The sequence below is a fragment of the Neovison vison genome, chromosome 13 (genome assembly GCF_020171115.1).
Source record: "Neovison vison isolate M4711 chromosome 13, ASM_NN_V1, whole genome shotgun sequence".
In the NCBI taxonomy this organism is placed as follows: Eukaryota; Metazoa; Chordata; class Mammalia; order Carnivora; family Mustelidae; genus Neogale; species Neogale vison.
Window position 1 is genome coordinate 14,236,433 of NC_058103.1, and position 25,612 is coordinate 14,262,044.

General features: G+C 37.4%; 1 protein-coding gene across 6 annotated transcripts in view; it reads right to left on the reverse strand.

Moving 5' to 3' along the window:
- The window catches only part of NUMB (NUMB endocytic adaptor protein), a 191,448-nt gene that overhangs the window by 101,138 nt on the left and 64,698 nt on the right, over positions 1–25,612 (reverse strand). For 5 of the 6 annotated variants that reach the window (XM_044232051.1, XM_044232049.1, XM_044232048.1 and 2 more), the window contains exon 3: positions 1,795–1,879. The exons of the other annotated variant lie outside the window; for it this stretch is intronic. The gene's annotated coding sequence lies outside the window, so the exon portion shown is untranslated. The remainder of the gene's footprint in view (positions 1–1,794; positions 1,880–25,612) is intronic. 6 annotated transcript variants of the gene reach the window in all.

Consider the following 25,612-nt stretch of genomic DNA (forward strand, 5'->3'; position numbering starts at 1 on the left):
GAGAGATATTTTTAAATATTTAAATAACTAGAAAGTCATACCATGTTCAAGGATAGGAAGACTCAGTATCATGAAATAAAGAGAATTAAATGCATGTGTACATTTAAAGTTACAAAGATCTTTTTAAAAAAAAGTTACAGAGGGTGCCTGGGTGGCTCAGTGGGTTAAGCCGCTGCCTTCGGCTCAGGTCATGATCTCAGGGTTCTGGGATCGAGTCCCGCATCGGGCTCTCTGCTCAGCAGGGAGCCTACTTCCTCCTCTTTCTCTCTGCCTGCCTCTCTGCCTACTTGTGATCTCTCTCTGTCAAATAAATAAATAAAAATCTAAAAAAAAAAAAAAAAAGTTACAGAGATCTTAGGCTCATATACAAGGCAAGTCCCATTTTATTTATTTATTAAACATTTTATTATTTACTTGAGAGAGAGACACAGAGTGAGCACAAGCAGGGAAAGGGGCAGAGGGAGAGGGACAAGTGGGCTCCCTGCTCATAGGGCTCAATCCCAGGACCCCGAGATCATGACCTGAGCCGAAGTCAGATGCTTAAGTGACTGAGCCACCCAGATGCCCTATAAGGCAAGTCCCATTTTAAAATTATAGCTTTGGAGTATTTACATAACTTGACTCAAATTACTACCATTTATGGGTATTTTTACGATTGGTATGAACTTCTTAGTCACTAATCGCAGATATTTTAACTAAACTGTAGTAACAGTGGATATGGCACTTCAAAATTCTTATTGTCGGAATAAAGAAATATGAGTAAAGAGCATATGAGCAGTACACTGCTGAGTTCTAGCTGAATGTGCTGTGGCCCCCTTGGTTCAAAGAACAATCAATGTGCACATTCAACACAGTATAAGTTCTGATAACTATTCATGCAAGTGATGAAATGTTCCTAACATTTTACATAACACGTAAGGTTTTGGTTCTTGGTAATTATATGTGAACACTGCTGAAGTATCTCCTTAAAAGCCACCTAAAAATGTAAACATTTACTCTGAATATAAATTGCATCTATAAGAGGAAAACAGACAAAACACATTCATAATACAATGATCATATAGGGCTCAAAAGGTAACTACATGGTCCTATTCATAGTCCCTATACATAAAATACACTTCTACGTGTAAGGTCCATAAGCAGTTACCCAGTTTGCTCTACCATAGATCTGAAATTGATCAAATGTATGATTTTCCTTAGGTTTAACTTATTCAAATTTAATTTTGGTTTATGTGAATTTTGGGCTATCTTATATTGCTGCTTAAACTTTCCTTATTCAACTTTATAACAGAATTAGAAGTAATGATCATTTAGGCTATTTACTAACTGCTAGGAAATGATAATACCAGTAGCTAACATTTATTGAATGCTTACTGCATGCCAGGCATTGTTATAAAGGCTCTTGTACATATTAAATAATATAATCTTCACAACAACTTTACCAGATGGATTATACTGCTTATGCCATTTTACAGTAGGAAAACTGAGGTACAGAAAAAGTTAAGTTACTTTCCCAATGTCACACAAGTAAGTGGAAAAGCTTAGGGATTCACACCCAGGAGTCTGTCTCCAGAGCCCAGACCCTCAATTACTAGGTTACACCTCTTTTCACAATATTTAAAAGATACATAAAATTATCATTGACAAATAAATACTCACCATTAAAAAAATTATCAGTAACAGTTAAACAACAGTTAAGAAATATTAATAGCAGTACAACTTATCATAGGTTGATACTTAACAGGTATTTCAAAGTTTCATGGCTACAGTTAATAGTTTTGAAGTTGGACAGACCTGGCTCTGAATCTTGGCTGTGCCCTTTACAAGCTGTGTGACTTTGGACAAGTTTCGTAACTTCACCAAGCCTCAGTTTCCTCATCTGTAAAATGAGAATAATAAACATCTCACAAAATTGTTGTTAGTAACATAATTACTGCTACATTGCACTGATAGAGTAATTCCAAACACAGCACAGGTATGTAAAATACAAAGTGGAGGTCCTCAATTTCCCCCAGAAAACAGGACTTTATTCTAATGATATAAGAAAGAGGACCACTACAAGTTACTGTAGAAACTGTAAAATCCACACATTACTGTAGAATCACAATCTCCTCTAATTCATAATAAATAATTCCCCTAGACTCAAGTCAAATGCCCAAGAGGTAAAATACTGAATCTTTGAAATATAAAATACTGTATACACAAAGAAAGAGAAACAGAACAGACATCATTGTTTGCTGACAACTCCCACAAATTCCATTCCACACATATCCTTTCTAACACTGGTAGTAAGTACTCAAGGAGTCCAAAACATGAAGAGTTGTGTCAACAAGGAGTGATGCCTAGCAATGGTATTTATTTGACAGAGAGAGATCACAAGTAGACAGAGAGGCAGGCAGAGAGAGAGGAGGAAGCAGGCTCCCTGCTGAGCAGAGAACCCGATGCGGGGCTCGATCCCAGGACCCTGAGATCATGACCTGAGCCTAAGCCAGGGGCTTAACCCACTGAGCCACCCAGGTGCCCTATGCCTAGCAATGGTAGAAAGGAATTTTTATAAGGAAAAAAAAAACGAGAGACATGTCACCAAAGCAGGGTAGAACTATTGTTACCACCAAGGAATGACTACTCCATTTTAACTAGCATTTCACTGGTCAAACAGCTTAAATTGTTACTGTCACTGACTTTAGAATCTCAATTAAATAATTTTATAATTAATAAACACATTTCTATCAATATCTGCATTTACCAATAAATTATCTATAACATTATCTATTTGTTATATGGTTAGGTGTTTATTTAAAGGGGCTTTTTTTAATAATACAATATAAAAACCTTTTTATCTTTTTATTTTTCATTATTCGCAATCTTGTTTAGTGCAATATTATTTACAATAGCCAAGATACAGAAGCAAGCTAAGTGTCCATCAACAGATGAATGGATAAGAAAGAGGTGGGGTGTGTTTTTGTGTGTGTCTGTGTGTCTATATATGTAAACAGAATACTATTCAGCCATAAAAAAGGATGAGATTGTGCCATTTGAGACAACATGGATGGACTTAGAGGGTATTATACTAAGTGAAATAAGTCTGACTGAGAAAAAAATGCTATATGATTTTACTTATGTGTAATCTAAAAATAAGTGAATAAACAAACAAAAACAGAATCAGATCTATAAATACAGAGAACAAACTGATGGTTGCCAGAGAGGAGGAAGGTAGGGAGTTGAGCAAAATGGGTGAAGGGGAGTGGGAAATACAGGCTTTTGGATATTGAATGAATAAATCATGGGACTAAAAGGCACAGCATAAGGAATAGAGTCAATGGTAATATTATAGTGTTGTATGGTGACAGATGGTAGCTACACTTGTGAGCATAGCATAATGCTATACTGCACACCTAAAACTAATATAACATTGTGTAGTACCTATACCCAAATTTTTTTAAATCCCCAAAAGTATGAAAAAATACCTTTAAGTAACCTTTATTTCACAAATTTCTAGAACAAAGAAAAACTATAAGCAATGTATTTGAATATACCTCATTATTTTTAGAACCCTGATAAAAACTTTTTTTTAAAGGAATGATAGGAATATTTTACATAGATCCTATAGAATAATTTTGTTAGCAGCTCACTGATACTAATATCAAGGTGAGTTTTTATGGATGTCACCAATCTATTAAGAATTATACTAAGTATTAAAATAACTTATTACATAAAATTAAAATGAGTGTTTATGTCATTCTTTAATAAAGAACTTCCATTCCCTAAAATATTCCCTCGTAAAAAAAAATTGCAAAAATGCCAAAAGACACATGTAAAGATTCTCATCATCACTAATCCTCAAGAAGTTTAAATCAAAATCACAATGAGATATCACCTCACACCAGGGGTCAGATGGCTAAAATCAACAACACAAGGAACAGCAGGTGTTGGGTGAGGATGTGGAGAAAAAGGAACCCTTGATGGAACTGCAAACTGGTGTAGCCACTGTTTAAAACAGTTACACAGGTTCCTCAAAAAGTTAAAAAAAAGAACTACCCTATAATCCAGCAATTGCACTACTGGGTATTTACTCAAAGAACACAAAAACACTAATTCAAAGAAATAAAGACACTCTTATGTTTAGAGCTGCATTATTTACAATAGCCAAGAAATGGAAGCAGCCCAAGTGCCCACTGACTGATGAACAAAGAAAGATGTGGTACATATATACAGTGGACTATTACTCAGCCATAAAAAAAATGAAATCTTGCTATTTGCAACAACACGGATAGAGCTAGACAGTATAATGCTAAGTAAAATATAAGTCAGTCAGAGAAAGACAAATATTATATGATTCTACTCATATGTGGAATTTAAGAAACAAATGAGCAAAGTGGTAAAAGAAAAGACACACAAACACACACAAACAAGACTTCTTGTGATGACCACCAAGTGATGTATGGAACTGCTGAATCACTAAATTGTACGTATCAAACTAACATTATATTGTATGTTAACTGGAATTTAAATAAAAACTTTCAAAATATAAACAAAAAATTATAAAAATGGTCTTCAAATTTTCTGTCTTTTTTAATTTATTTATTTGACAGACAGAGAGAGACATGGCAAGAGATGAAATACAAGCAGGGGAGCAGCAGAGGGAGAGGGGGAAACAGACTTCCCGCTGAGCAGGGAGCCCGTTGTTGGGCTGATCATGACCTGAGCTGAAGGCAGATGCTTAACAACTGAACCACCAAGGCACCCGGGTCTTCAAATTTTCTTAATAAATTTATTAAAGTGTGTGTCTGGAACATGCCCGTCTGATTTTTTAAAAGATTTTATTTATTTATTTATTTGACAGAGACACAGCGAGAGAGGGAATACAAGCAGAGGGTGTGGGAGAGGGAAAAAGCAGACTTCCCGATGAGCAGGCAGCCCAAAGTGGGGCTCAATCCTAGGACCCTGGGATCATGACCTGAGCAAAAAGCAGACACTTAACAAGACTGAGCTACCCAGGCACCCCTGGCAATCTGATTTTTACAAAGCATGCTTTTTAAAGAAAACTTATTAGTTATACAGGAAATATTTAGGAAGTCCTTTAAAAACCTACTGTACACATGTCGAAGGAAATGAACACAGGACAGTGAGGTGCTCAATGAAGTTACTTGGTCATGACAGAACTCCAAACAAAAATTTAGGTCCTTCTGCTCTGTATCTTAACAGTTCGTAATTTCTTGACTTAATCAGCATTTCCTTCACTACTTTACTTTTTTAAGTGATGAGAATAATTTTTGTACTTTTTAAAAAATCTATAAATAACTAGGAGTGCCTGGGTGGCTCAGTCGTTAAGCGTCTGCTTTCGGCTCAAGTCATGATCTCAGAATCCTGGGATCGAGCCCCACTTCGGGCTCCCTGCTCAGTGGGTAATCTGCTTCTCCCTCTTCCACTCCCCCTGCTTGCATTCCCTCTCTCCCTCTCTCTGTCAAATAAAATCTTTTTTTAAAAATTCTATAAATAACTAGTAAAATCAAGTTGTTCAAAGATGACTATAACTTGGGAATTTTTAGGTGACTTTTTATCTTTATATAACTTCCAAATACTATCAATTATTTACATTTTACCCCATGTGCTTTGCCATTCTCTCTCTCACACCTTCTTCCCTGAACCATGTCTGAGTTGCAGACATTGTACCATTTTAGCACTCCATGTTTCCATGTAGCTTTCTAGCAAGACAGATAGATAACCACAGTAGAGCTAACCAAATCAGTATTGTATCAATGTTAAAATTTCCGTTACATAACGAGAGTCCATATTCAAATGCCACTGACTGATTTTATGTCCTTTAAAGCTGTTGACTTCCCCAGTCCAGAATCTAATTCAGGATCATGCATTGCATTTAACCGTAATGTCTCCTTAAGAATCCTATCATAAGGGACGCCTGGGTGGTTCAGTGGGTTAAAGCCTCTGCCTTTGGCTCAGGTTATGATTCCAGGGTTCTGGGATCAATCGGGATCTCTGCTCAGAGTGGAGCCTGCTTGCTCTTCTCTCTCTCTGCCTGCCTCTCTGCCTACTTGTTATCTCTGTCAAATAAATAAATAAAATCTTAAAAAAAAAAAAAAGAATCCTATCATAAGGAACAGTTCTTCAGTCTATGCCTTTTAAGACTAAGATTTTTAAAGAACACAGATCAACTATTTTGTAGAACATCCTTCAACTTACATTTGTTTGATGATCTCTCATTTTTAAATTCAAATTATGCATTTTTTACAGGAATGTCACAAAGTAACATACTCCTTTGCACACCTATCAAAAGCTACAAGAGGTTAGTGTGCTCTATTATTAGTGATGCTAACTTTGATTACTTGGTTAAAGGTATCCCGACAAATTTTTCCACTGTAAAGTTACTGTTTTCTCTTTGTAATAAGGTACTATTTTGTAAATTATCGAGGCTATGTAAATATCATACTCCTCATCAAACTTCCACCCAATAGTTTGGTACCTGCAAATTATTCTTGTGTGAAAGTATTATTTAAATCATTCTGAAGTGGTCATTTTCTAATTCCAAGAGTTCTACATTTATTTGCAATTTTAAGGAAGAACTTTCCCTTCTCCCCCATTAAGTTATTTACTCAATCTTAGAATAGATAGAAAAGAGTAAAGAAAGAAAGAAAATAGTTTTAAAATTGTCAATTTATACCATCACAAAAAACCTGCCTACAAACTAGGGTTATTTGTTTATAGTTCTTTTTATCTTTTTTTTTTTAATTTAAGATTTTATTTGCCAGAAAGAGAGAGAGAGAGAGAGCAAGCACAGGCAGGCAGAGTGGCAGCAGAGGCAGAGGGAGAAGCAGGCTCCCCGCTGAGCAAGGAGCCTGATGTGGGACTCGATCCCAGGAAGCTGGGATCATGACCTGAGCCGAAGGCAGCTGCTTAACCAACTGAGCCACCCAGGTGTCCCTATAGTTCTTTTTATCTTGAGTTTGAAAATACATACTATGCCCCAAAGTTACCTGGGTTATCTTCAGTGTGGTTACATTATTCATTCGAAACACAGGTTCATTTGTTTACTGTTTATATTTTAGATTTTATCTTCACCTTTATTGTATTTTCCACTTTTAAGTATCTACAACATCAGCATGATAATGTTCTCTGATGTTCTAAACTGATGGTATATACACTGCTACCAGCCATTCCCTCTCAACCAGAGGTTGTAATAATAGAGCTCCATAGTTTGGGAAGTATATTTCCCAGAAAAATGAGCCCTTCTGTGGCCAGCTCCAGGTATCCATCATCACCCACTCAGACCCAGTTGGTTTCTGGGAATTATTGTTTCTAGATATTGAAAGAAAGATAAAATAAAATGGGTGAACCCTACTCCAGCTATCTTACACAGATCATTACCTGTAAAATAGTTTTCAATCTGTGATACTTACAGAAATTCCACAGAGTGGAAGAGGACAGAAGCCAATGGACAGAACTCTAAATCCCTGTCCTGGCTTCACTTAGAGCTGCTGTGCTTGTACTGAGATTTTGCTCATTCAGCTCACTTAGCAAATATTTACTGAGTATCTATGCTGTCCCAGGCAATGCTCTAGGAGCTTCAGTGAAAAAAGCTTTTGTGGGACTTTAATTCTAATAAGTAAATTATATCATTAGTTAAAAGGTAAAGGTTACGGGAAAAATTTCAGTAAGATAAAGGCATTAAATATCAGGAAGGGGGAAAAGAACATAGTTCCCACTATTAGGGTGTTCAGTTTAGGTCTGAGAAAGGAAACCTTTCTTTTATATAAATAATTCTTTAAGTCTGAAAGTCACTAGAAGAGAAGAAGAGCAGCCCAATTTTTCACTCAGCGGTAACCCTTTGTCTACAGGTCAGGGACAGGCCATCAGAAAAGACATGAAACTTTTTCCCTCCTTCTTTCTCAGGGCCTTATGCCAAAATCCAGGAATGTTTTGGTTGGTTTCCTCAATCCAGCTCCTCTACTTTGTAAATAACTGAATATTTCTCCTAGACTCTGACAAACTCAGAAATATTACATTTTAATTTTTCTTCAAACTAATTTGCTGGGAAATGATATAGGAAGTATCAAGGTTGGTAACCACTCTTTTAGACCCTTAAACTACATTAACTTTTTTCCTATCCAAATCACACTATCACTCCTGAGTTTACAATCCAAAAAAGACTAAGAAACTACTCTTTCTCAGTTGTGCTAAGTCATATCACGCACATCATAAACAACTGAATGTAAGTCTGAGTCTAAGTGCAGAACTGTATAATAGTCACAGGTAACATTTAATCAGCTCTTACTAAATGCCAGCTATTGTTTTATGAGACTTAACATGTCTAACTTATTTTACACTTCGTAACAACCCTATGTGATAAGTTAACACCATTACCCTCATTTTATAGATGAAGAATCTAAGACATGGACAGGGTAAATAATTGGCTCAAGGTTATACAGTGTACAAATGGGAAAGCTGGGATTATAACTCAGATAATTTGTGACATTACCTATGCAAATTAAATTGATTCTCAAAATATCTTTATATAATGTGCTTTAAATTCTACATCATAGATTTAGCTAGTTTGGCCCATAGAGGAAAAAAATTGTTTTTCAATTCTGTCATCCAACATATACACTATTTTTCAAAGCTTTAACTGAATATTTGATCAGCACGTTATGAGGGAGCCAATTATTAACAGAAATGTGATGAAAAATATAAGCAAACTGAACCCGACAATGTATAAAATAAAATTATACACAACAACCCAAGTGGGATTTATCTCAGGTATGCAAAGCTGATTCAACATTCAAAAATCACTTAATGTAATTATCACATTAACAAGTTAAAAAAGAAAAACCACATGATCATATCAATAGATACAGAAAAAGTATCTCACATATCCAAATTCATCCATGATAAAAACTCTCCAGAAAAAAAAAACAAAAACAAAAAAACAAAAAAACAAACCTCTCCAGCAGATTAGGAATACAGGGGAATTTCTCAATCCACAAAAACCTACAGCTAACAGCGTACTGAATGGTGAGAACCTAGAAGACATCCTGGTAAGATCAAGAATGTGGCAAAGATGTCTCCTCTTACCACTCCTTTTTAACATTATATTGGAAGCCCAGGCTAATGAAAAAAGACAAGAGAAGGAAATAAAATGTATACATACTAAGGAAGGAAGAAATAAAACTGTCTTTGTTCACAGATGACATGATCATATAAGCAGAAAATCCAAAAGAATAAAAAAAAAAGAACTTATGGAACTAATAAGCAATTACAGCAAAGCTGCAGCATACAAGGTTAATACACAAAAGTCAATCAATCTCCTATAAACCAGCAATGAACAAGTGGAATTTGAAATTTAAAACAACAAATTTATATGAATACCTTAAAAAATTAAACACTTAGATATAATTTAGGGCAACTTAACAAAATATGTATTTTATATATATATATATGGAAAACTATAAAACTCTGATAAAATTAAAGATAAACTAAATTAATGTAAAAATATTCCATGTTCATGGATGGGAAGATTGTCAATATATCGATTCTTCCTTACCTGAGGTATCAGTTCAATACAATTCCAATCAAAATCCCAGCAAATTATTTTGTGGATATGATAAACAAAGCCCATGTCAACTATACTCAAATAAAAATATTTAAAAGTAAAGAAAATAAAATTTAAAGCCCACATAAATACAGTTAACTGATCTTTCATATAAAACAGAAAGATGATACAATGGTGAAAATACAGTCTCTTTTAACAAATGGTACTAGAGGGGCACCTGGGTGGCTCAGTGGGTTAAAGCCTCTGCCTACGGCTCAGGTCATGATCCCAGGGTTCTGGGATCGAGCCCTGCGTCAGGCTCTCTGCTCAGCAGGGAGTCTGCTTCCTCCTCTCTCTCTCTGCCTGCCTCTCTGCCTACTTGTGATCTCTATCTGTCAAATAAATTTTAAAAATCTTTAAAAAAACAAATGGTACTAGAAAAAAAAAGAATTTAGAAATAGACTTTATACCCTTCTCCAAAAATTAACTCAAAATGGATCACCTAACTATAAAATGCAAAACTATGAAATTACTAGAAAAAAAAACAGGAAGAAACCTAGATAACTTAGGGTATAATAATGACTTTTTAAATTCAAGACCAAAGTGATGATCTGTGAAAGAAATAACTGAGGAGCTGGACTTCCTTAAAATTAAAAACTGCTCAGCATAAGGCACTGTCAAGAGAATGAGAACACAAGCCACAGAATGGAAGAAAATATTTGCAAAAGACACATCTGATAAAGGTCTATTATCCAAATATACAAAGAACTCTTAACACTTAGGAATAAGAAAACAACTTGATTTAAAAGTGGGTAAAAGAGGGGCGCCTGGGTGGCTCAGTGTGTTAAGCCGCTGCCTTTGGCTCAGGTCATGATCTCAGGGTCCTGGGATCGAGTCCCGCATCGGGCTCTCTGCTCAGCAGGGAGCCTGCTTCCCTCTCTCTCTCTCTCTCTGCCTGCCTCTCCATCTACTTGTGATTTCTCTCTGTCAAATAAATAAATAAAATCTTTAAAAAAAAAAAGTGGGTAAAAGACTTGACAGATATCTCAACGAAGACATACAGGTGGCAAATCAAGATATAAAAAAGATGTTCAACATTCAGGAACCACAAATCACAATAAGATACTACTACACACCTATTATTAGAATGCCCAAAATCCAGAACACTGACAACACCAAATTCTGGCAAGGATGTGGATCAACAGTAACTTTCACTTTTTCTTGATGGGAATGCAAAATGGTACCACCACTCTGAAAGACAGTTGGGCAGTTCCTTAAAAACTAAACATACTCTTGGGGCGCCTGGGTGGCTCAGTGGGTTGAGCCGCTGCCTTCAGCTCAGGTCATGATCTCAGGGTCCTGGGATCGAGTCCCGCATCGGGCTCTCTACTCAGCAGGGAGCCTGCTTCCTCCTCTCTCTCTCTGCCTGCCTCTCTGCCTACTTGTAACCTCTCTCTGTCAAATAAATAAAATCTTAAAAAAAAATAAATAAATAAAAATTAAAAAAAAAATAAAAATAAAAAGAATTCTTATTAAAAAAAAAAAACTAAACATACTCTTACCATATGATCCAGCAATCTTCTTCCTTGGTATTTATCCAAAGGAGCTGAATACTTGCATCCACAGAAAACCTGCACATGGTTATTTGTATCAGCTTAATTTATAACTGCCAAAACTTGAAAGCAACCAAGAAATTCTTCAGTAGGTAAATGAATAAACTGTGATATATCTAGAGAATGGAATAATATTCAGCACTGAAAAGAAAAGAGCTACCAAACCAAGAAAAGACACATGGAAAACTTTAAGAGAAAAGGCTACATATTGTATGATTCCCACTCTATGGCATTCTGGAAAAAGCAAAACGTTGGAGACAGTAAAAAGATGCCAGTGGTCGGTTGCCAAAGGCTAGAGGTTTTTGAAAGACATACAGACAGAACACAGATTTTAGGATATTGAAACTATTCTGTATAATAATGTTATGTTAGCTAGAGGTCATCATATATTTGTCAAAACTCACAGAATATGTAACACAAAGAGTGAACACTAATAAAAACTGTGGACTTTGGGTATTAATAATATGTCACCATAAGTTCATTGACTGTAACAAATATACCACTCCAGTGGCCTATGTTAATAGTCAGGGAGGTTGTGCATATGTGGGGGCAGAGGGAATATGTACTCTGTACTTTCTGCTTAATTTTGCTGTAATGTAGAAATGCTCTTAAAAGTAGTTTTTTAAAAAGTGGTCAGATCCAAAGAAGTACTTATAATAGGCCAAAAAAACCTCTCCAGGATCAAGTAGGTAATAGAATCATATGTTTGCCCTTTATACACTGCATATTACCCTGTTATTAACTCACCTACCTGAAGTATCAAACAACCCACATTTCTAAATCTTACCCAAAAAATGTCTCAAAAGACCTACTGCCTAGCAGACAAAATGGTGCCCATGTCAAGTACCAAGCTCAGTGTGGCTTCTGCTTAAGACTCTCTCTCCCTCTGCCACCCATACCCCCTGCTCTTTCTCTCTAAAATAAATAAATAAATAAATAAATGTATGTTTTTTTAAAAAACCATTGTGATTTGAACCAGAAAACATGTGTTCATTTATTCAAAAAATTACATATGGAGAAGCAATTATAAGACAGATACTCTTCTAGACTATGGAGATAAGACCAAGAATGAACTGAAGTCTCTACCCTTCTGTTGGTGTATTTTATTTGGGGAGGCTGAAAAAATAATAAAGAAACAAATATATAATATGTTGTATATGAAGAAAATTGGGGTAACAGGAAGGAAAGTGATGGGGTAGGTGAAAAAGAGGACACATTCTTTTAAATAAAGAGGTAATTCCCTCTTTGCTATTTAGGTCATATTTGAGCAGACAGATCTGTATTAGGTAGTGACAGGGAAAACCCAAGTAGGCAGGTGGAAGAAAGCACTCTGGGTCAAAGGAATACCAAGCACATAAGTCCTGAGGCAGAACTATACCTAGTGTGTCAGAGGAACAGAAAGTCAATGATGAAGCTATAGCTTCCTAAGTAAAGGGAGAATAAAAAAAGAGGTCAGAAAGGAAGCCAACTGCTTCATATGGTTTCACAAGATATTGTGAGGAAAGAAATCAGGAGTGTAGTTGTTTAGCTTGATAAAATGTAAACATTTAGGGGCACCTGGGTGGCTCAGTTGTTAAATGTCTGCCTTCCACTGTGGTCATGATCCCAGGGTCCTGGGATGGAGCCCTGCATTGGGCTCGCAGCTCAGTGGGGAGCCTGTTTCTCCCTTAGCCTCTCCCTCTGGCTTGTATTCCCTCTCTCACCATCTCTCTCCCTGTCAAATAAATAAATCAATAAATAAAAATAAAATGTAAGCATTTATGAATAAAATGCAATATATCAAATTTACTTTTGAAAACAGCTAGCTCCAAGTCTACCATACATTACATTCATCTTTAAATAGTCCTAATATTCAAGTCTGGAAGTAGTAACTCCACTGCTTTTTTAGTTCTTATATCATTTACTGCTCTTTACATATTATAACTACTGATGTATGTCATGTCCTATAGAATTTAGGCAACTTGAAAGCTGAATTAATGGCTTATAGTTGTTTAATAGTAAAAAGAGCCACCATTTATTGAGCAAATTTATCAGTTAGCTCATTTAATCCTTCTATCATCACTTCCATTAATATTTAGCCCATGAGGGACACCTGGGTGGCTCAGTTGGTTAAGCAGCTGCCTTCGGCTCAGGTCATGATCCCAGCGTCCTGGGATCGAGTCCCACATCCGGCTCCTTGCTCGGCAGGGAGCCTGCTTCTCCCTCTGCCTCTGCCTGCCATTCTGTCTGCCTGTGCTCACTCTCTCTCCCTCTCTCTCTCTCTGATAAATAAATAAAATCTTTAAAAAAAAATTAGCCCATGAGAAAATTCAGGTTCAGAAATATTAAATAACTGATGCAAAATTATATAGCTAATTAGTAGGGTAACACTTTAGATCAGGTTTGTCTGACTCTAGAGCCAATGTTCCATGTTGTCTTTAATCAACATCTGTATCTCATTTAGAACATTGTTAGCAAAAGACACCTAATATATTTGTACTGCATAAATTAACTAAAATAAGTTAATTCTGTCTAGGGACAGAGGATGAATTAGAGTCAAACAAGTAATCACATCAGAATAGAAAAAAATGGAGGGGGGGTGCCTGGGTGGCTCAGTGGGTTAAGCCTCTGCCTTCAGCTCAGGTCATGATCTCAGGGTCTGGGATAGAGTCCCACATCGGGCTCTCTGCTTGGCAGGGAGCCTGCTTCCTCCTCTCTCTCTCTCTCTCTCTCTCTCTCTGCCTGCCTCTCTGCCTGCTTGGTCTCTCTCTGTCAAATAAATAAATAAAATCTTTAAAAAAAAAAAAAAAAGAAAGAGAAAAAAATGGGGAAAAACATTAAAAAATACTTGACAAGGCTTATAAAGAGCTCAGTATAATTTTGTGCTTGCCTATCAGTCCAAGTACACTTGCCTTCTTCAATACCTTAAACCCACTATGCCCTTTTTCATCTTAAAGTCTCTTTAATCCATACTTTAAACATCTTACTTTTCCCTAAGTTAATTCTACTCATCCTTCACAGCTCTGCTCAAATATCATTCCTCCAGGTAACTGTCCTTGACCACCACCTCCCTCACCTGAACTAAATCTCTATAATAAGCAGGTTAACAACCTGTACTTCTCTTTTACGGTTTAACACAATATAAATAAAGGTATAGATAATAGCTCTCTTCCCTGCAAGAAAAGAAGCTACATGAGGGCAGGGTCCTCAACTGTCAAATTCATTGTTCAAGTTCATGCCCTCCTGTCAAGTTCAAGTTCATGCCCTCTTTTGCAATGATCAATATATGTTTTAAATTTGTTTATAATATTGCTTTATTATTGTAAATTATTATTTAATACATTATTTAATAATAGACATTCATTACAAATTATTATACAGTGAATTGTATCTGACCAATTCTCCTGGCAAGAAAAACTACAAAAATGGGATTTAAAAACAAAAAATAAAAACACAGAAAGCAGGCAAGATGTTAGAAGCCAAAACACCAAAGAAGAAGGAGAGGCAGAGTTAAGCCTGCCATTCTCCATTACTTTTTCCTCTTGAGGCAACTAGCTGCTTACTAGACCTGTTGGCAGTCTCACAGGGTTGCAAAGACAGAAATTAGAGCTCAGGGCTTATCAAGACAGCAGGATTTGAGGGGTTGAAATTCCACAGAAAAGGCAACCACAGAAAAATGAGGCTCGACATTCTGTACTGCATTTGCCCCTAGGGTATTTATTGAATCCTAACCTGTGCGGGGAGCAAGAGGCCAAAAAAAGGAAAAGAAGCCTATTTGAAAGCAAAAAAAGGTAAGCAGAACTTTGGGTAGCTCACAGTGTTGGGGAAAAAAATTATACTTCAGAGCCTGCCAAGAAGGACAAGCTCTGGCAAATACCCCAGGATTCCATTTGATACCTCTGAAGGACAAAACTCTCAGAGTAAGGGGAAACTGGACTTAAAGCAGCCCTTAGGAAGTCTAAAACAAAGCCTCAAGTCATCTCAAGCCTGTATTGAATAAAGGTCATTTGCTCCTACTTTTTTAACTACCACTACAAGAAAATTAAATCCTCTCTAGAGAACAGTATCATCATCAAGACCCTCTATAATTTTTAATATACACTGTCTGATATTCATTTTAAAAATTATCAGGATTGCCAGGATAAGGACCAAAGGACTGAGCGCCAAGAGAAAAAGCAGACATTAAGAAAAGACCAAAAAGGGATCCAGATAGTTTAATTATCAGGCACAGACTTTAAAATAACTGTGATTAGGGGCACCTGGGTGCCTCAGTTGGTTAAGCATCTGCCTTCAGCTTGGGTCATGATCTCCACCATCAAGCCCCCTGCTCACTGGGGAGTCTTTTGTCCTCTCCCTTTGGCACCACCCCATCAGGTCTCTCTCCCAAATAAACGGATAAAAGCATTAAAAAATAAATAAATAAAAGTGATTAAAATGTCTGAGAAAATAGATGAGAAGATGAGAATTTCACCAGACAACAGAAACCTATAAAAACAAAAAATAATTGAAATTTTAGAACTAAAAAAATATGTAAATATAAAATCAATAGAAAAACAGATGCTTGTAACAGCAGATTAGTCACTAAACTAGAAAACGGTCAGTAGGGGTGCCTGGTGGCTCAGTTGGTTAAGGATCTGCCTTTGGCTCAGGTCATGATCCTAGGGTCCTGCGATCAGGCCCCATGTTAGGTTCTCTGTTCTATGGGGAGCCTGCTTCTTCCCCTGCCTGCCGTTCCTCCTGCTTGTGCACACTTGCTCTCTGTCTCTCTCTCTCTCTATCTGTGTCAAATAAATAAAATGTTAAAAAAGAAAAACCTTAATAGAAAACAGTCAACAGAAAATACCCAAATGAAGGACAAAAACAAAAACAAAAAGATGGAAAATAGAGAAAAGCACACTAGAGACACATAGGATGCAGAGAAAGATATAACATCTCCTAAATCCCAGCAGAAGTGAGTGAAAACGTGGGATAGAAACAATATTTTACTTTTTAAAATTATTTTTATTAATATTTAATGTATTACTTGCCCCAGGGATACAGGTCTGGGTATCATCAGGCTTACACAATTCACAGCACTCACCACAGCATATACCCTCCCCAATGTCCATAACCCAACCACCCTCTCCCTACCCCCACCCCCAGCAACCCTCAGTTTCTTTTGTGAGATTAAGAGTCTTTTATGGTTTGTCTCTGTCCCAATCCCATTTTGTTTCATTTTTTCCTTTCAGAAAAAATATTTTAAATATATTCCAAACCTAATGAAAGATAGCAAGCAACAGATTCAAAAGTGTCTATGGAATTCAAGGAACTTAAACACAAAGAAAATCACCTAGAAGAATTATTTAAAACTGATGAAAACCGGGCGCCTGGGTGGCTCAGTGGGTTAAGCCGCTGCCTTCAGCTCAGGCCATGATCTCAGGGTCCTGGGATCGAGTCCCGCATCGGGCTCTCTGCTCAGCGGGGAGCCTGCTTCCCCCTCTCTCTCTCTGCCTGCCTCTCTGCCTACTTGTGATCTCTGTCTGTCAAATAAATAAATAAAATCTTTTTAAAAAAAAACTGATGAAAACCAAAGATACTGCTTCTCTAATAACAACAACAAAGGAATCAGAAGACAACGGGATATACTAATTGACAGACTGGTTGATTTTAATTTTTTCAGTGTTCCAAGATTCATTGTTTATGTACAAATGTGATATATTTAAAATGCTGTAAGAAAATAACTGCCAAGCTGAAATTCTATGCCCAATAAAAATATCCTTCAGAAAGCTTCCAAATTCATTCTATGAAGCCAGCATTACTCTGATACCAAAACCAGATAAAGGTACTACAAAAAAAAGAAAACTACAGGCCAATGTCTCTCATGAACACAGACCCAATATACCTCAACAACGTATTAGCAAATCTAACGACACATGAAAAAAATCCAACCAAATCCAACAATACATGAAAAAAAATGATTCACCATGATCAAGTGGGATTTATTCCTGAGATTCAAGAGTGCTTCAATACCCACAAATCAATCAACATGATACTTCACATCAACAAAAGAAAGGGTAAAAAAAAAAACATGATCATTTCAATAGATGTAGAAAAAGCATTTGACAAAGCTACAACATCCATTCATGACAAAAACCCTCAATAAAGCAGGTTTAGAGGGAACATACCTCAGTATATAAGAGGCCATATATGCTAAAACCTAGATCTGGCATCCTACTCTGTGGTGAAAAACTGAGAGCTTTTCCCTTAAGATCAGGAACAAGACAAGGTTGTCCACTCTTACCACTTTTTTTCAACATAGTATTGGAAGTCCCAGCCACAACAACGAGTCAAGAAGAAGAAATAAAAGGCATCCACATTGGTAAGGAAGAAGTAAAACTTTCACTCTTTGCAGATGACGTGATTCTATGTCTAGAAAACCATAAAGATTCCACCAAAAAACTACTAGAAGTGATAAACAAATTCGGTAAGGTAATGGGATACAAAATCAATATGCAGAAGTCCTCTGCATATCTATGCACTAATAATGAAGCAGCAGAGAGAGAGAATAAGAAAACAGTCCCATTTAGAATCATACCAAAAATAATAAAATACCTAGGAATACGTTAACCAAGGAGGTCAAAGATCGGTACTCTGAAAACTTTTAATACACTGATGAAAGAAACTGAAGATGACACAATCCAATGGAAAGATATTCCATGCTCATGCATTAGAAGAACAAATATTGTTAAAATGGCCATATTACCTGGGGTATCTGGCTGGCTAACTCCGTAGAGCATGCAATTCTTGATCTCAGGGTTCTGAGTTGGAGCTCCACTGTTGGGTGTAGAGATTACATAAAAATAAAATTTTAAAGAAAAATGGCCATACTACTCAAAGCAACCTACAGATTTGATGCAATCCCTATCAAAATACCAACAGAATTTTTCACAAAACTAGAATAATCCTAAAGTTTGTATGGAACCACAAAAGATCCAGAACAGCCAAAGCAGTCTTGAAGAGGAAGAACAAAACTGGAGGAATCACAATTCTGGACTTCAAGTTGTATTAAAAAGCTGTGGTAATCAAAACAGTATGGTATTGGCACAAAAGAAGACACATAGATCAACACAACAGAACAGAAAACCCAGAAATAAATCCACAATTATATGATCAAATAATCTTTGACAAAGCAGGAACATCCAAAGGGAAGGACAGTCTCTTCAACAAATGGCAGTGGGAAAACTTGACAGCTACAAGCAAAAGAATGAAACTGGACCACTTTTTCACACCATACACAAAAATAAACTCAAAATGGATTAAGGACCTAATGTGACACCTGAAACCGTAAAAATCCTAGAAGAGGACACAGGCAGCAATTTCTCTGAAATTGGATATAGCAACATTTTTTTAATACGTCTCCTGAGCCAAGGGAAACAAAGGCAAAAATAAACTATTGGAGTAGTAGGGAATTTGGGTAAATTGGAAGGGGAGGTGAACCATGAGAGACTATGGACTCTGAAAAACAGTCTGAGGGGTTTGAAGTGGCGGGGGGGTGGGAGGTTGGGGTACCAGGTGGTGGGTATTATAGAGGGCACAGCTTGCATGGAGCACTGGGTGTGGTGAAAAAATAATGAATACGGTTTTTCTGAAAATAAATAAATTGGGAAAAAAAAAAAACTATTGGGGTGTGCTTGGGTGGCTCAGTCAGTTAAGCACCTGCCTCCCACTAGGGTCATGATCCCAGGGTCCTGGAATGGAGCCCTGTGCCAGGCTCCCTGCTTAGCAGGGAGTCTGCTTCTCCCTCTGCCCTGCCCCCTGCTCATGCTCACTTTCAAATAAAGTCTTTTCAAAATTTTTTTGGACTACATCAAAATAAAAACTTCTACACAGCAAAAGAAATAATCAACAAAACTAAAGGACAACTTCCCAAATCAGAGAAGATATTTGGACATATCTGATGAAGGATTAGTATCCAAAATATATAAAGAATATACAACTCAACACCCAAAAAGCAAATAATCCAATTTCAAATTGTGCAGAAGTCATGAAGAGACATTTCTCCAAAGACACACAGATGGCCAACAAACACAGGAAAATGTTCTTAACATCACCCATCATCAGGTTATAATGCTAAGTGAGGTAAGTCAGTCAGAGAATAACAAATACCATATGATTCACTTATATTTGGAATTTAAGAAACAACAGAAACCAACAAAGATGAGACAGACAAACAACAAAACAGATTCTTAACTACAGAGAAACAAATGGATGGTTATCAGAAGGGAGGATGGGTAAAATACATGAAGGGGATTAAGAGTACTCTTACTGCGGAGGCACTTGGGTGGCTAAGTGGGTTAAGCCTCTGCCTTCGGTTTGGGTCATGATCTCAGGGTCCTAGGATCGAGCCCCACATCGGGCTCTCTGCTCAGCGGGGAGCCTGCATCCCCCGCCCACCCCGCCTGCCTTTCTGCCTCCTTGTGATCTCTCTCTCTCTCTGTCAAATAAATAAATAAAATCTTTAAAAAAAAAAAAAAAAAGAGTACTCTTACTGTGATAAGCACTAAGTAAGGTATATAGACTGTTGAATCACTATGTTGTAAAACTGAAACAAATGTAACACTGTATCTTAACTATACTGGAATTAAAAAAATATATGTTTAAAAAATATATATACTTGTGATCTCTCTCTATCAAATAAATAAATAAAAATCTAAAAAAATATATATATATACATATATATGTTTAAGTGTGAGAATACTACATTAGGATAAAATTCTCTGAGGAAAGGAGAATGAAAATACTAGTTTAATGAGAGGGGTGCCTGGGGGCTCAGCTGGTTCGGTGTCTGCCTTCCACTCAGGTCACGATCTCAAGGCCCGGGGATTGAGCCCTGCGTTGAGCTCTCTGCTCAGGAGGGAATCTGCTGCTCCCTTTTTCCTCTGTGCTCTCTCTCTCTCAAATAAATAAATAAAATCTTTTTTTAAAAGAAGAGTTTAATAAGAACGTGGGAAAAATTAAAATTTCTCTGTTAAAGAAAAAAATCCCTGGTGTGCCAGGATGGGTCAGTGGGTTAAGCGTCTGCCTTTGGCCCAGGTCATGATCGCTGGGTCCTTGGATCAACCCCCACATCGGGCTCCCTGCTCAGTGGAGAGTCTGCTTCTCCTTCTCCCTCTCCCTGCTGCTCTGCCTACTTGTGCTCTCTATCACCCTGTCATATAAATAAATAAAATCTTAAAAAAAAAAAACCTTCAAAAATGAAGGCAAAATAAAAATGCTTTCAGACAAAAACAGAACATTCACTACCAGTAGATTCACACCTAAAGAAAGGAATTATCTATGAAGTAAGGAAATAACCTCAGATGGAAGCATGATAACATAGGAAAGAATCAAGAATACTCAAAAGAGCAAATACGTGAGTAAAGTTAAACAATTATGGATTTAAAACAATAAAATAAAAACAAAGCAAAAACAAACATTTGATCTTAGCCAAAAGGCTAAATGATAAAAGCAAAAACAAACAAGACAAAAATGATAAATATAATGAAAGTCAGTAACGCCCTTGTGTTATCCAAAAATAACAGCAGTAAACTTTTTGCAAAAATACCCACAATAATTCCTTCATTCCTTTTGCATGCTCCTTTATAACATGACTTTACTACTCTTCCTATTGGGAGGTGGAATCTATTTCTTTCCCTCTAGAACGTGGATTTGGCCATATGACTTGCTTTGGCCAATGGGTGTCAACACAGCAGAAACTGGAAAAGTGCTTGCATATTGGACTTTGTCCTCTCCTGTACTCTTAGAACTTTAAGCCAACGACTGAATGAATCTGCCTCTTAGGCCATATGGAGAACAAATTTCCCAACCCTACCCTGGACAAAAGCTTGCCAACATGTAAAATGAGGCTATCTGGCCCAGCCAGACCACCAACAGACCACAGAGATCAATATAGCCCTAGCCAAACTAACAATCCAGAGACACAAGCTATTAAATTATTTATTTAAGCCACTAAGCTTTTTGTGAAGGAAAAACTAGTTGAGTACAGAACTAATATATGCAAACGGATCAGTGGTTCTCAAATAAGGTAGATTTTGTTCCCTAGGGGACTTTTGGTAATATCTGGAAACATTTTTTTTTTAAGATTTTATTTATTTATTTGACAGAGAGAGATTACAAGTAGGCAGAGAGGCAGGCAGAGAGAGAGGAGGAAGCAGGCTCCCTGCTGAGCAGAGAGCCCGACGCAGGACTCGATCCCAGGACCCTGAGATCATGACCCAAGCCAAAGGCAGCGGCCCAACCCACTGAGCCACCCAGGCGCCCCTGGAAACATTTTTGATTGTCAAAACTGGGTGAATGTTACTGACGTCTAGTGACTAGAGGCCAAGGATGTTGCAAAACATCCTACAAGGCCTCCAAAACAAAAAATTATCTGGTCCAAAATGTCAACAGTGCCAAGGTTGGGAAACCCTGAAAGCATGACAGAATGCGGCAGCCTTTAGAACAATCCTATCCAACAGATTTTTCAATGTTGAAAATGTTCTGTATCTATGCTACCCAATATGGTATTACTAGCCACATTTGGCAAGTAAGCCCTTGAAATATGGCCAGTTTGAGAGAAGAATTAGTGTTTTTATTTTACTCCCTTTTCATTAATTTAAGTACCACATATGCTAGTGGTTTCTGTACTGGACGACACAGCTCTAAAATTTAGATGCTAGTGATACGGAGAGTAGTGAAAATTAGATTGGATAACAATGGAAAAAAGGAGTTTGATAAAGTTAAGGCCCATAGTCACTTGCTACAAATAAAGATTCCAAACATTCTTTTTTTGTTTCAGTATCTATAAAATCCCAAATGTATTACACTGATAAAACTGAAAAAAAAATTTTTTTTAAAGATTATTTATTTGAGAGACAGAGGGGGAAAGAGTATGAGCAGCGGGGAGGAACAGAGGGAGAGGGAGCACAACATGGGGCTTGACCCCTGGGATCATGACCTGAGCTGAAGGCAGACGCTTAACCAACTGAGCCACCCAGGTGCCCTTGGTTTTTTGTTTTTAAAGTTTAAAGTGATTTAAGAAGAACTGCTGCATTTTAGAGGCCTCCAAATTGTACCAGATGAATAACTTTTAATCAAACAATTCCAGGTAATTAAATATTCACTTACCACATTACTTAACTTCCCTGCAGCAGTTCACTATCCTTTCTTATCCTCTTGTCTATTACCCCCACCCCATCCACCACAAGAGAAGAAAGAAGTTGATCCAATGCTGGTACAATTCCATAGATGTTTTTTTTCAACTTGTTACCATTAAGTAGGTCAGTTTTCTGCTGTAGTGGGTTTTTTGACAATAGGTTTTCTTACTAGAATACCGTGGCTACTCTGCCTAGTAAGCGCATACCACAAAGGAAAAAAGATTCTGAATAACTCCTAAGGAAAGAACAGGCTGACTGACCTCTAGAAGAAAATCCCTGAGTCCTAACTGAATACCACCAAGAAATTGACAGAAAACAAAATGAAACAGAAAGAAAAATTCCAATTCAAACTTTTTTCTATGTTAGGAAGTCTAAAGATTTTAAAGGCCCTCACAACCCACAAAGATTTTGTTGAGACTCTAATATGTACTCAACCCAATCCTAACCAGTGAGATTATAAATCAAAGAAAAGGTAATAAAGGACACCCCATCTATCAGATGCTTTAAGAATTCTAATAGAAGCAACCTTACCATAAAAACTAAAATTCTGGAAAAACTCTCCCTTATAAGATATTAATTTCCTTGTGAGGAAATATTTTTAAGTCAGAAATGAGACTTTCAATGATTATATTACAGAAGAAGAAAATTTGGTAGAAGATTATTAGAACAAGTGATTTATACAGAATTTATCCTCCCTCCCTCCCTTCCTTTCCTCCCTCCCTCTCATTCTTTTTTTTTTTTTTAATGTTTTATTTATTTACTTGACAGGCAGAGATCACAAGTAGGCAGAGAGAGAGGAGGAAGCAGGCTCCCCGCCAAGCAGAGAGCCCGATGCAGGGCTCGATCCCAGGACCCTGAGATCATGACCTGAACCGAAGGCAGAGGATTTAACCACTGAGCCACCCAAGCGCCCCCCTCCTTCTTTCTTCTCTTCCTTTTCTTTCTTTCTTCCTTTTTTCCTTTCTTCCTTCCTTCCTTTCTTTCTTTCTTTCTTTTTCTTTCTCTCTTCCTCTCTCTCTTTTTAAGAATTTATTTATTCAGGGTGCCTGGGTGGCTCAGTTGCTTAAGCTCCTCCATTTGGCTCAGGTCATGATCTTGGGTTCCTGGGATTGAGTCCCACATCAGGCTCCCCCTGCTCTGTGGGGAGCCTGCTTCTCCCTCTCCCTCTGCCTGCTACTGCCCCTGCTTGTGCTCTCTGTCAAATAAACAAAATCTTTAAAAAACAATTTATTTGTCCACTTGTGAGGGAAGGTGCATGCATACACATAAGCAGGGGTAAGGGCAAAGGGAGAGGAAGAAACAGACTCTGCTGAGCAGGAAGCCTGATGTGGGGCTCGATCCCAGGACTGAGCGATCATGACCTGAGCTGAAGGCAGATGCTTACGACTGGGCTACTATATTAACAGAGACACACTGCGTATCACCTTAATTTATAGGCTTACATGCCAAAAATGACCAGAAATTAACTACGTTTTATCTACTTACCAACAAAAATGAAAACCAAATTATGAAAACCCATAAAACATAACTCATGTTATAAAGGCATAACATGTAAAGGTATTTTAAAAACAAACAAAAAAGGCAAATGACAATTTTACATGTGACAAGAGGAGGAATATAGGGGCACCTGGGTGGTTCAGTGGGTTAAAGCCTCTACCTTAGGCTCAGGTCATGATCCCAGGGTCCTGGGATCGAGCCCTGCATCAGGCTCTCTGTGGCCTCCTCTCTCTCTGCCTGCCTCTCTGCCTACTTGTGATCTCTGTCTGTCAAATAAATAAAATCTTAAAAAAAAAAAAAAGAGGAGGAATATAAACCCATAATACAAATATTGGGTCCACCAATTCTATTTCTAGGAATTGAACTAAGAGCATAATATAAGTATACAGAAATGAATGTGAAAAAACATTCACCGTAGCACCATCTATAACCGTAAAAATTATAAGCTTAAATGCTTAAAAAAAAAATGGGGGGGAGTGGTTGAATAAATTATGGCACATCTCCCATGGCTTACAATGTAGCTTCGAAAATTATGAAGTTCTGGGACACCTGGGTGGCTCAGCAGTTTGAGTGTCTGCCTTCAGCCTTCCCCAAGCCAAGCCAAGCCAGTTAGAAGCTCCCTCCACTGCTTCCCAAATTACTCTTTCAGTATCTTTGTTACTGAAGCCATTACCCTGTACTGGCTGTCTTCTTTATGGAGGACAAAGACTAGGTCTTAACCAGTTTTGTACTCCTGATGCTTGTAAAAGATCCCTTCACAAAGTAGACCCTCTATAAAATGCTCTACTTTTCCACTTATTTGATAGACAACCTTAGTCCACCTTAGACAAACCTCTCTCAGCCTCAGTTTTCTTTTTAATCTATTTTACAGCATTCTGTGAAGGATTAAAGACCTGTGTATAAAACATATTTGACCTGACTGGTATATAGATGGCATGCAAATAATGCTACTTTTTATCATTAAATGTATGATTTAATGTATCATTAAAAAAAAATCAGAGGGGTATTTGGGTGGCTCAGTCAGTTAAGTGTCTGACTTTAGCTCAGGTCATAATCTTAGGGTCCTGGGATTGAGCCCCACAGAACTCCCTCTCAGCACAGAGTCTGCTTCTCCCTCTCCCTCTGCCCCTCCCCCCACTCATGCTCACATGCACTCTCTCAAATAAATGTAATCTTAAAAAAAAATTTAGAGGGACGCCTGGGTGGCGCAGTTGGTTAAACGACTGCCTCTGGCTCAGGGCGTGATCCTGGAGTCCCGGGATCGAGTCCCACATCAGGCTCCCAGCTCCATGGGGAGTCTGCTTCTCCCTCTGACCTTCTCCTCGCTCATGCTCTCTCTCACTGTCTCTCTCTCTCAAATAAATAAAATAAAATCTTAAAAAAAAAAAAATTTAGAGAAACTCATCTACTTAAAGAGAACATTTCAGATGAATGAACGGTACAGACCATAATCTTGCAGAAATTTAAATTTTAAAAAATTGTTTCCAGGGGCATTGTTAGGGAAGGTAATAAAACCAGTGATTATTCCAAAGGTAAAGGGTATTCTTCTCTATTTCAGACCACTGTGAGTACTGATAACATAGATCAGTGCTTCTCAAACTTCAGCATACATCAGACTCACCAGGAAGGCTTGTTAAAGCACAGAATGCTGGTTCCAGACTCAGTATGTCTGGGAAGAGGCCCCAGAATTTACAGTGCTAATATCTCCCAGATGGTGCTGATGATACTGGGCCAGGGACCACAATTTGTGGATCATTTATATAGGTAATTCAGCAATCAAGTCCAAAGTCTTTCCCCAGAATTTT